Raw genomic sequence first — 9,699 nt, 5'->3', positions numbered from 1 at the left:
CCTTTAGTTTAAAAGGACTTGCCATCCTGTCTCATTTCCCCTTTGAAGTTCTATTTCAATGTGTGGCAAATTCTAGCAATGATTTAAGATTGATTTGAGCCTGGATGGGAAGGAAGGCAGAGGTGGTAAAGGTTAGGAGTTGGATCCCCCGAAGGGAAGCTTCTCTTGCCACTCTTTCTGTGTAAGTACTGCTCCTTCTGTGCCCTTTTTATCAGAGGAAACAACTCTTAAGATCAATTTAAACTCCAATTTGCTCAGAATCATGAAACCTAGGTTTAGGTGGGGTCACCCATACCCTTTTTATCAAAATAAATAGGTTTTTTTTTTTTTAATACTAAGGGACTAATCACTTTGGGGTTGGAGGAGATTAAAAAAAAGACTTAGACAAACTGCTTTTCATATAAATGTTATGTCTATAAATTGCATTTTCAATGTAATTCCTACAATGTCAAAGCATGAAAAGAAAATTGAAAGATATCTGAAAAGACTTTAAAATTAAATGAAACCAAAAAAATAGGATTCCTTTATAAAATTTTCTTAACATTCTGTTGACAAGATGCTTGCAAATAATTTACATTTTGATCATACTTATTAAAGTCCACATTCCATATATTCCACATTCCTGGCAAGGTTTTTAGGATTTATTATTATTCATTATCTATTACTTAACCCTAAAATTTGGAGTGAAGGAATAAATGTCCTGAAGACAGTATCATTATTAGATTTGCTGCATGTACATAACTGAAGTTTTGACATTTACACAAGCAATGGGGTTAAGCAAGCGTAAATTTCACATTTCTCAACACCAGCTTTCCCTCATCTTTCATGAATAAATGAAACTCTAATAATATAAATATGGTACCTCACAATAAAATCCATCTATAGATCTCTTTCTCTCCCTCTCTCTATCTTTGATGCAAGCCTAAAGGGAAATCAGAGACATGGTACCCTCAGACAGGCACAGACACAAATGATTATTCTCACTTGACAGACCAACTGTACCGCTCTTTCCTTGTATTTCACTCCAGCCCCAGAGGGCTGGATCAGGAAAGAGACACTTGATAGCTGCTGGTTCCGTGGTTGAAATATTTGTGAAGTTAACGCATAATCTGAAAGCAGAAGCTAATAAATTATAGGGTGCTAATTGGAGCTGGAGTGGAGCTGTCAATCATGTTATCCTAAACACAGAGAGACCCTCTTACCCTAAAAAGGCAAAGCAGCCTTCAGGAACAGCTCCCAGTTGTTTGCAGCCTTGACCTGTACTCCAGCAGAAACATGGAGTTCAGGCAGCATGGACTCTGGCAGAGTCGCCAGAGGTGGTTCTGCTAACCCAAGCTCACTTTAAGAAGAGAGACGGATTCTCTTTGAGGGGAAAGAGCAGAATATTTTTACTAAAGAATTACTGTTTTTGAGAAACATTCTGTTTACAGAAATAAATATATCGAATTTACTAGAATAATTATTGCTTTGGTAAAACGTTACCCTTTATTTGGAAATTTTCACTTTAAAAAAACAAGTTTGGGGCGCCTGGGTGGCTCAGTGGGTTAAGCTGCTGCCTTCGGCTCAGGTCATGATCTCAGGGTCCTGGGATCAAGGCCCGTATCGGGCTCTCTGCTCAGCGGGGAGCCTGCTTCCCTCTCTCTCTCTCTGCCTGCCTCTCCATCTACTTGTGATTTCTCTCTGTCAAGTAAATAAATAAAATCTTTAAAAAAAAAAAAAAAAACAAGTTTAACTCAATGAGAGAAAAAACCAAAAGTCTCCTCAATACTGTCATGTCTACCTCAAGTTATATTATCTCTCTGAGTTTTTTGACGCACTCTTACGGTACCAATCTCCTCTAGAACAAAGACAAGATGTCCAAATTCCCACTGCCTTACTGGAATTCATTTATTTCCCCCTAGAAAAGCAACAGCAGCATATTTCTTATTCCTTTGTTTTGTTCTTCTAAACTCCTAGGACTCTCTGATTCTACTTATTTTCCACTGTGTCAAATGGCTGACGTGGCTTTGTTCAAACTATCCTTTTCTGCTCCATTTCCTATCAACACTGTAATTATTACACATGCATTATGTAATTAATACATGCTAGAAAATTTCAGTTAAAGGTAAACCCAACTTTTGGGAAACAAAACTAAAGAGTTAAAATATTTTGATTCTTAATCAATATTTGCATGACTCTGATGACCAAGTTACTAGGCAGAAATTTTTACCCAACATTTATGCTTTGGTCTCATTTGTATTTACAACTAGTAAAATACTCTCATAATTTGGAAATTTCTTTAGCATACTTCGAATAAAAATAGTTCTCACTCAGGAGAAGCAAATCACGTATCTTAAAATTCTACACACACAATGGCTCAAAACAACGATTCTATTTGATGGGGATGTCATAAGTTCGTTTCTTTTCTGGCTAATTCTCACTGCTACAGGCTTGCCCTTATTTTTGGCAACTCTATAACTGGCCCTGTGCCAATAACAGCACTATCAAGAAATGAGATGGAAAATAAAAATACATATTTTGTTGTTGTTGCTGTTTATTTTCACTAGGTACAATCTTATTTCTTTTTTCTTCATCTGCCACATGTTACCCAATATGTAATGCATCCCAGAAAATAATGGATACTTTTTCATCTAGTATCATATGACATTTTTTAATATTGTACCTGCTTTTTTAATGGAAGTTTCTGATATCTTTGGAAGCACTGCTGAAAAGTTCTGTATTATTAGTGTTATCCCACCTTGCTTGGTGAAGTGTGAAATCCTGTTTTTACTTCCGACAATTTCTCTTCCATACACAGAAACTGATAGAAAGACATTAACAGACTTTTGGTAAGAAACACAAGGAATATAGCTTATGATACTCGTTCTTATTCAAAGATTCCTAAAACTATTTTTTTTGCTTGCACTTTTTTAAAAGAGTAAAAAAAGAGTCTCAGGAAATGTCAGATTTATATCCTGAGGGAAAACCGCAATGAAGGTGTATTCATTGGAAATGGTGAGAAGGAAAATTAGTCACAATTTTATACTTAACCATTCCAAACTATGTAGTTAATAATAATAATAATAATAAAAACTTGATAATACTGATACCTTCATCTAGCATTGGTGTTTGAGATGTCTGGTTATTTGATGTCCAGGGAATGGTGTTATTATAAATAAGACTGAATAATTAAAAAAAAATCTAACTCTAGCTAAGCCTCATTCACCACTGATATATAATATTCTTTAGCCCTTTAACTGGATACCAAATACATTGAGGAGGTTTTTCACCAATTATTGTGAAAAACACAGATAAAATATTGCATTAGTGTTTTATATTTTATTATGTGCAAACCAATTTAAAAATATAAGTTGAGCTGAGGTTTGGGTTAAAAGTTAAAAGAAAAACTCTCTGGAAGCATGCTTTGGTAAAGAAAATTGTCTTATTAAAAGTAGTGGGGAGGGGTTCTCCACTTTTAGTGGGAGGCAGTGAGTGTCAAATATCATTTTTCTGCACTTGTATCCCACTCCTTGTGCTCAAGACATCACTTCAACAATTGGCCTCTCTTCCTGCGTCATCAGTTTGCCCACTCTGCTGGGTCATTCCCACTAATATAAAACAGCCTGCAATATTCATGCCTTTAAAAACAAAAAACAAAAACAAACTCTCTTGACCTCTCTCCTTCCAGTTGCTTCTCTGTTTCTTTTAAATGACAAAATGCATTACAGGGGTCATCTTCTTGCTCTCTCCATTTATGTATACATTTTCCTTTTATCCTCCCTAATTTAGCTTCCACTACACACACACTTGTCACGGCCATTGGTTATCTCTGTATGTCTAAGCCCAAGGATCAGTTCTCAGTATTCCTTGTATCTGTCTCATCAGTTGGATACCTCCATTAAGATCCTCTGATAAGCAGATGCCAAGACACATACTGTGTACTGGCAGCCTTACCAATATGTTCTAGTAAAGATACTACATCTGGCAGAGCAACTGAATTACAGTTCTATTTGGTTTAACTCATGGTATGCAAGTCATTCTCTGGGATCCATGCAGTTTCTGAAGGAGTTCTGGTGAATTAAATGGAGATATGATTGAAGTCATGAACCCTACAATGTTTAGCTCTTTAATGATGGCACTAACCATTGTTATAAAACCCCTGGGTTTTAATGTTATGGTTGACTTTGTTTTGAAATGGTTAGGGGAGGGGAAGGAGGAGGGCAGCAATTTCAGATGTTTACACTTGGCCTGACACCTGTTAGGGAGAGAAGGGACGATTGAGGGGGAAGAGCTTCAGATTACAGTGCAATTCTGGGAAAGTCTCAGCTAGACCAAAAGGGAGCCTCCACGTCAAAATGGCCTGTTAGTAGCCAATAATATCCACTCGGGTAGGTATGACCCATTTCTAGTACCTCTTTGCATTCAGTCATTGGAAGGAAATGGCCCAAGGGAAGCATAACCTGGCATAAATGTCATAGTAGATCTGAAAATACAGCAGCTGGAGATGTCAATTAGCCATGCTTCCCACAGCAGGTGCTCTAGAAAGATGATCTAAACAGCACACCTCTGTGTCCACCACAGGGGACCATATAATTTATAGTCTGAACAAGATCAGTTTTAAGTGTGAAAGGGGCACTGGTAGTAATCCAGGACAAAGGCATAAACTGGGACAATCCTGTGCAAAGTGGTATATATGGCTACCTTGCCTGTCAATCATATTTGACATAGTTCCTAATTCCATCCTTCTTCAAACATCTTGTTCACTTGGTTTCCAGGTTTCTACTCTCTTGGTCTTCATACTGCTTTTCTGAGCCCTCCTTCTCAGTCTTTGCTAGTGTTTCCTTAGCTCCCTAATATCTAAACAAGGAGTGACTCTGGCCTCATGCTTAGATGTTCTCTGTTATTTATAGGCAGACCTGGTTGAGCTGAGCCCATCTCATGGGTAGTCTCAGCCTTCTGTCCATATGGAAAACCCTTCAACCTGAAGCCTGGTCCTTCCTCCCTCTCCAAATGCACACTTAGCGTCTCCCCAAAGATATCTAACAACCATCCAAAAACTAATATCCTAAGGATGCCTGGGTGGCTCAGCCAGTTAAGCTTCTGCCTTTGGCTCAGGTCATGATCCCAGGGTCCTGGGATCAAGTCTCACATCAGGCTCCTTGCTCACCGGGGAGTCAGCTTCTCCCTCTGCTCTTCCTCCTGCTTGTGCTTCCTTTACATCTCTCCCAAATAAATAAATAAAATCTTTAAAAAAAAAACCCTAATATCCCAAACTGAAACTTTCATTGCCACCTTGCCTCTCAACATGAATCATCTCTCCTGTCTTCTGCATCTGAGTAAGTGATAACTTCCATTCTTCCCACTGCTCAGGTTAAAATCTTAATCTTTCTTCTCTCACACCCCATACTTAATTTGTCAGCAAAATCTCCCAAAAAACCTCAGAATCAACCACTTTCCTCACTTCCACCACTGTTTCACCACTTTCACTGCCAACCCACCATCATCTCTTGTCTGGTTGATTGTAATAACATCTAGTTGTTGTTCTTGCTTCTCCCTTAGGCCCACTCTACTCTCAGGCTCCTCTCCACAAAGCTGGAATGATCCTTTCAAAACCCAAGTCACATCATATCTCTTGTTTGTTCAAAACTCTGGTGTTTTCCCATCATCCTCCTAAGAGCCTACAATGGCCCATATGATGTAACTGCCACTACCACTCTCCCCTCTTTCAATTTTCTCCTGACCGTGTGCTCTTCCTTTCACAGACTAGGTATACTTCCATCTCAGAGAGGGCTTTTGAACTTTCTTTTCCTTCTACCACAAATTCATATGACTACTTTTTAAAATTCATTTCAGGTCTTCACTAAATATCTCTTTATTGGTTTGACCTTCCCTGACAATTGAACATAAAATAACAACGGTCCTCACTCTCTCTCTCTCTCTGTCTCTAGCTATGCCTCATCCCCTGATTCTTATTTCTATTAATACTCAGCATCCTCTGACATATCATATATATGTTTGTCACTTAGATATATTGAGTAGATATTTTTTAAGTTCTTGTTTACAGGAGGAATGTTCTAGATTTGGGGACTATGCTCAAAGATGGACCAAATATGTAATTCTCTGCATAATGACAAAAAAAAATGAACTTTTCAATGACAAATGTGGAAAAGTTAGAATGCAGTCTACTGCAGCTATGGAGGTTTGGCTCAGAACATCTATTCTGATTTTCTTCTGTCTTGACTTCCCTCTCCTGTGGAGAGCAGAAAGCTAAAACAAACGTTTCCCCAATTCATGTTCAGCTGGTGATCCAAGTTTGACTCAGGTTCTATATCAGACACAAACACATGAGACTTGAAATTTGAACTGAGATAAATGGGATGATGGGCATGTGTTTTATCAATAAGTATTATACCAAAGGTGGTATAGTTCTGCAGCCAAACTCTATCTCTGAGGCTTGTTGATTTGGCAGAAATGGCTTCTAGCTACTAGAAAAGGTGGCATCATGTGGGACCCTGAAGCTTCCTAATTTTGCACATGAGGTTTCTGATTGGAGCACAGTGGTGCTGTTCCAGGACCAGTAACTATAGCTAATTTACCAGCTCTGACTGAGGCAGCCCTATATTTATATACATAACAAGGGAAGTCTCCTGATTTGACAAGATCATGGCAGGAAAAGCAGCTCCTTTGGCAGCCTGGTTCTACAGTATAAACTTGAAAACAGATTCTGGAATTTCAGCCTCAGATTTCTAATCAGCTATCTCAGTAATTCTGGAAAGCTATCTGACAGACTATAATAAATTCTTTTATTCAAATTGTCTAGAGTGGAATCTGTTCTCTGCATCAGAATATTGACAAATATGAAACCCCAAAAAGAATATACTGAATACAGAAGAAGATGTTTTTAAAGGGTATTTTTAAGTATATCAAGTAATTGATTGAATAATAATAATTGACCCTTAGAGTAGGTTTCCTGCTGTGACTTCTCTTTTTTTCACTCCCAGTTATTTTCTGCTTCTTCATTCTATTCCTCTCTGTTGCTTTGCCATTCAGAGAAAGGGTAAAAGTAGACTATACAGTCAGCTACAATATCTGCAAGGAAATATTCTTTTGAAATGGAAAGTTATATTTTTAATTTGCATTTTTGATCCTCCTCAATATGGTACAAGATCTCTGTTCAAATCAAACTTATTCCCCATTTTATCGTCTCTTAGATTTTTCTTTTCTCTTAGATTTTTCTTTTCCTTAAAAAAATTTTTTTCCTTAAAAAAATGCTTACTGCTAAACTTGCTTCCTTTTGTTCCTCATTTCCTTTTTTCTTTTGAAAAATTATGTTTTTGTTTAAAAATATTATTCAATTTCTTTAAGCCTCTCCCATAAAAAAGAATAGTTCACTATCTCTCCTGCTCCCCCAACCCCACCTCTTGCACAGGGCAAACACCAATCTGTTCTCCGTATCTATAAGTCTGGAATTTTTCTCTCTCAATCTCTTTTTCTCTATCTATTATTCTTTTTTTAAAGAGTTCACATATGAAAGAGGCCATACAATATTTGTCTTTTTCTGTCTGACTTATTTCACTTAGCATAATGCCCTTGAGGTCAATCCATCGTGTCATAAATAGCAAAATTTCATTCTTTTTATGGCTGAATAAATAGCCCATTGGATATACATACTACAAATTTTTTATCCATTCATCCATTGATGGACATTTGGCTATTGTAAATAAGGCTCCACTGAACAAAGGGGTGCATATACCTTTTCAAACATTTTTTTCTTTTGATAAATACCCACAAAAGAAATTGCTGGATCATATGGTAGTTCTATTTTTAATTTTTGGTGGAACCTTCATGCCTTTTTTCATGGGAGTTGTAATAATTCATATTCCTATTAACAGTGCACAAGTGTTCTTTTTCTTCCACATCTTTGCCAACACTTGTTAGCTCTTCTCTTTTGATAATGGCCATTCTAACCGGTGTGAAGTGAATTCTCATTGTGGTTTTGAGTTTCATTACCCTGATGAGTAATGATTTTCCATCTTTTCATGTACCTTTTGGCCATCTGTGAGAGCTACTTGCCACTCACGGAGCTCCCAGGGGTACTGAGGGAGTCCTGTGAGCATGAACCCCACTGTTGCAGAACTTCCCAGCAGACAAAGGGCTTCCAACTGTTATGAACTAGGAGATGTTATGCAGGATGTTATAGCTGACCACAGATTGACCACCAGGATGTGTTGTACGTGCTACAAGCAACCAGGCAGTGTTAGCATCGCATCTGCAGCAGACCGCAGAATAACCACAAGCGCCTTTGATGTAGAGGACTGAACTGGCATATAAGGAGCACTGGCCCTCTGCTTGTCAGAGTGTGCTCTTGGGACACTCTCGCTCAGATCATCCTCCCGGTCGATGCACCCAAAAGGTGTGCTCCAGGGAGGGGATCGGTCACCTACTCGGTCGATGCACCCAAACGGTGTGCTCCAGAGAAGGGGATAGAGCGGGAGTGCCCTGGACCCTCTCCCTAGCCCACGTGGCTAGAGTTGTCTGTCTTGTATTAGCTATTGTGTGGTACATGCTAATAAACAGCTTTCGCTTTCAGTTATTGTGTGTGACCCTTTGCTTCCACCATTGGACTGGCTACTCCCCTGGGAGCTCCGTGAGCAGCAGAGAGCTCCCAGTTGGCGAGCCAGCCAGGAGAACACAGACGAAGTAGAGTGAGCCATCCTTCGAGCCTCTAAAGCCTCAATGGTGAGTACTCCCCGAGATCTTGAAACAGACATCTGAGACTGTCCCAAGAAGGGATAGAAAAAAAAACAGCCATGGGGGCTGGAGTAAGTAAGAGTGATGAGAAGCGGTTGCAACTGGTCTTCAAGGCGATGTTGAGAGTAAGGAAATGTTTGAGGAGTAAAGAGACAGTTACCAGGGGTAACTGTGTCTGGGCCTTGAAGACAGCCATTGAGGCAACCAGGACGCCAGTTAAGGAGGTGACAGAGGAATCATCAGAGGACCTAATTCAAAGATGGGTGGAAGCAAAAGGAAATAAACCAGACGGGTTATACAAGGTCTGCTTGGAAACTTTATGTTGCATTTGGTGTCTTCTTAACAAATTTAAGATAAGAGAGTTGTCAGAGGGACTTGTGCAATACAAGGTTTGTCATCCAAGCTTTGGAGATGAGGATGTCAAAAATCCCCCAAAGCAGGATGATCAAAAGGTCCAGGCTGCATATCCAGTGGGTGTTAGGCACGGCCAACAAGAATATGAACAATTTAGTCCCAGATTCTATAGGAGTTGGATAGGCAAGGTACAGGAGTCAGGACTTCTTGCTCAGGCAACTCTCCAATATTTTGGGATCATCATGGCAAGTAGTACTTCGCTGGAGATGAATGGGCTCTTAGACATAGTCCCGGGGCCTCGGGGCAAAAGGAACTTTTGCTCGCCAAATTGAATGAGAGGCTACAAGGATTTGAGAGGATGCATCCACCACCAGGCCCTGGTGCAGCAGGACCTCGCCACCTGACGGTGGCAGAAATTAGAGGTCTAAACATGACAAATGAAGAAGCTGCCAGACCAGAATGGAATGTGGCTAAAAACCTATATAGAAACATGATTCTTGAAGCCTTCCAGGATGCCATCAGAGTCTACAAAGGGGCTCCTAAAGCCACATCCATCAGACAGGGCCCAAAAGAACCTTATCCGGATTTCATAGATAGGTTATTCGGCCAAAGAGA

General features: G+C 39.4%; 1 long non-coding RNA gene across 4 annotated transcripts in view; it reads left to right on the top strand.

The window, feature by feature from the left end:
* Positions 1 to 8,336: 8,336 nt before the first annotated feature.
* The window catches only part of LOC116588531, a 38,900-nt gene continuing 37,537 nt past the window's right edge, over positions 8,337 to 9,699 (top strand). For all 4 annotated transcript variants that reach the window (XR_004284993.1, XR_004284991.1, XR_004284992.1 and 1 more), the window contains exons 1-2: positions 8,337 to 8,414; positions 8,467 to 8,718. This is a non-coding gene — a long non-coding RNA (uncharacterized LOC116588531). The remainder of the gene's footprint in view (positions 8,415 to 8,466; positions 8,719 to 9,699) is intronic.

This window comes from Mustela erminea, chromosome 4 (assembly GCF_009829155.1).
Source record: "Mustela erminea isolate mMusErm1 chromosome 4, mMusErm1.Pri, whole genome shotgun sequence".
NCBI lineage: Eukaryota > Metazoa > Chordata > Mammalia > Carnivora > Mustelidae > Mustela > Mustela erminea.
This window is presented reverse-complemented; position numbering and strand designations above follow the sequence as displayed.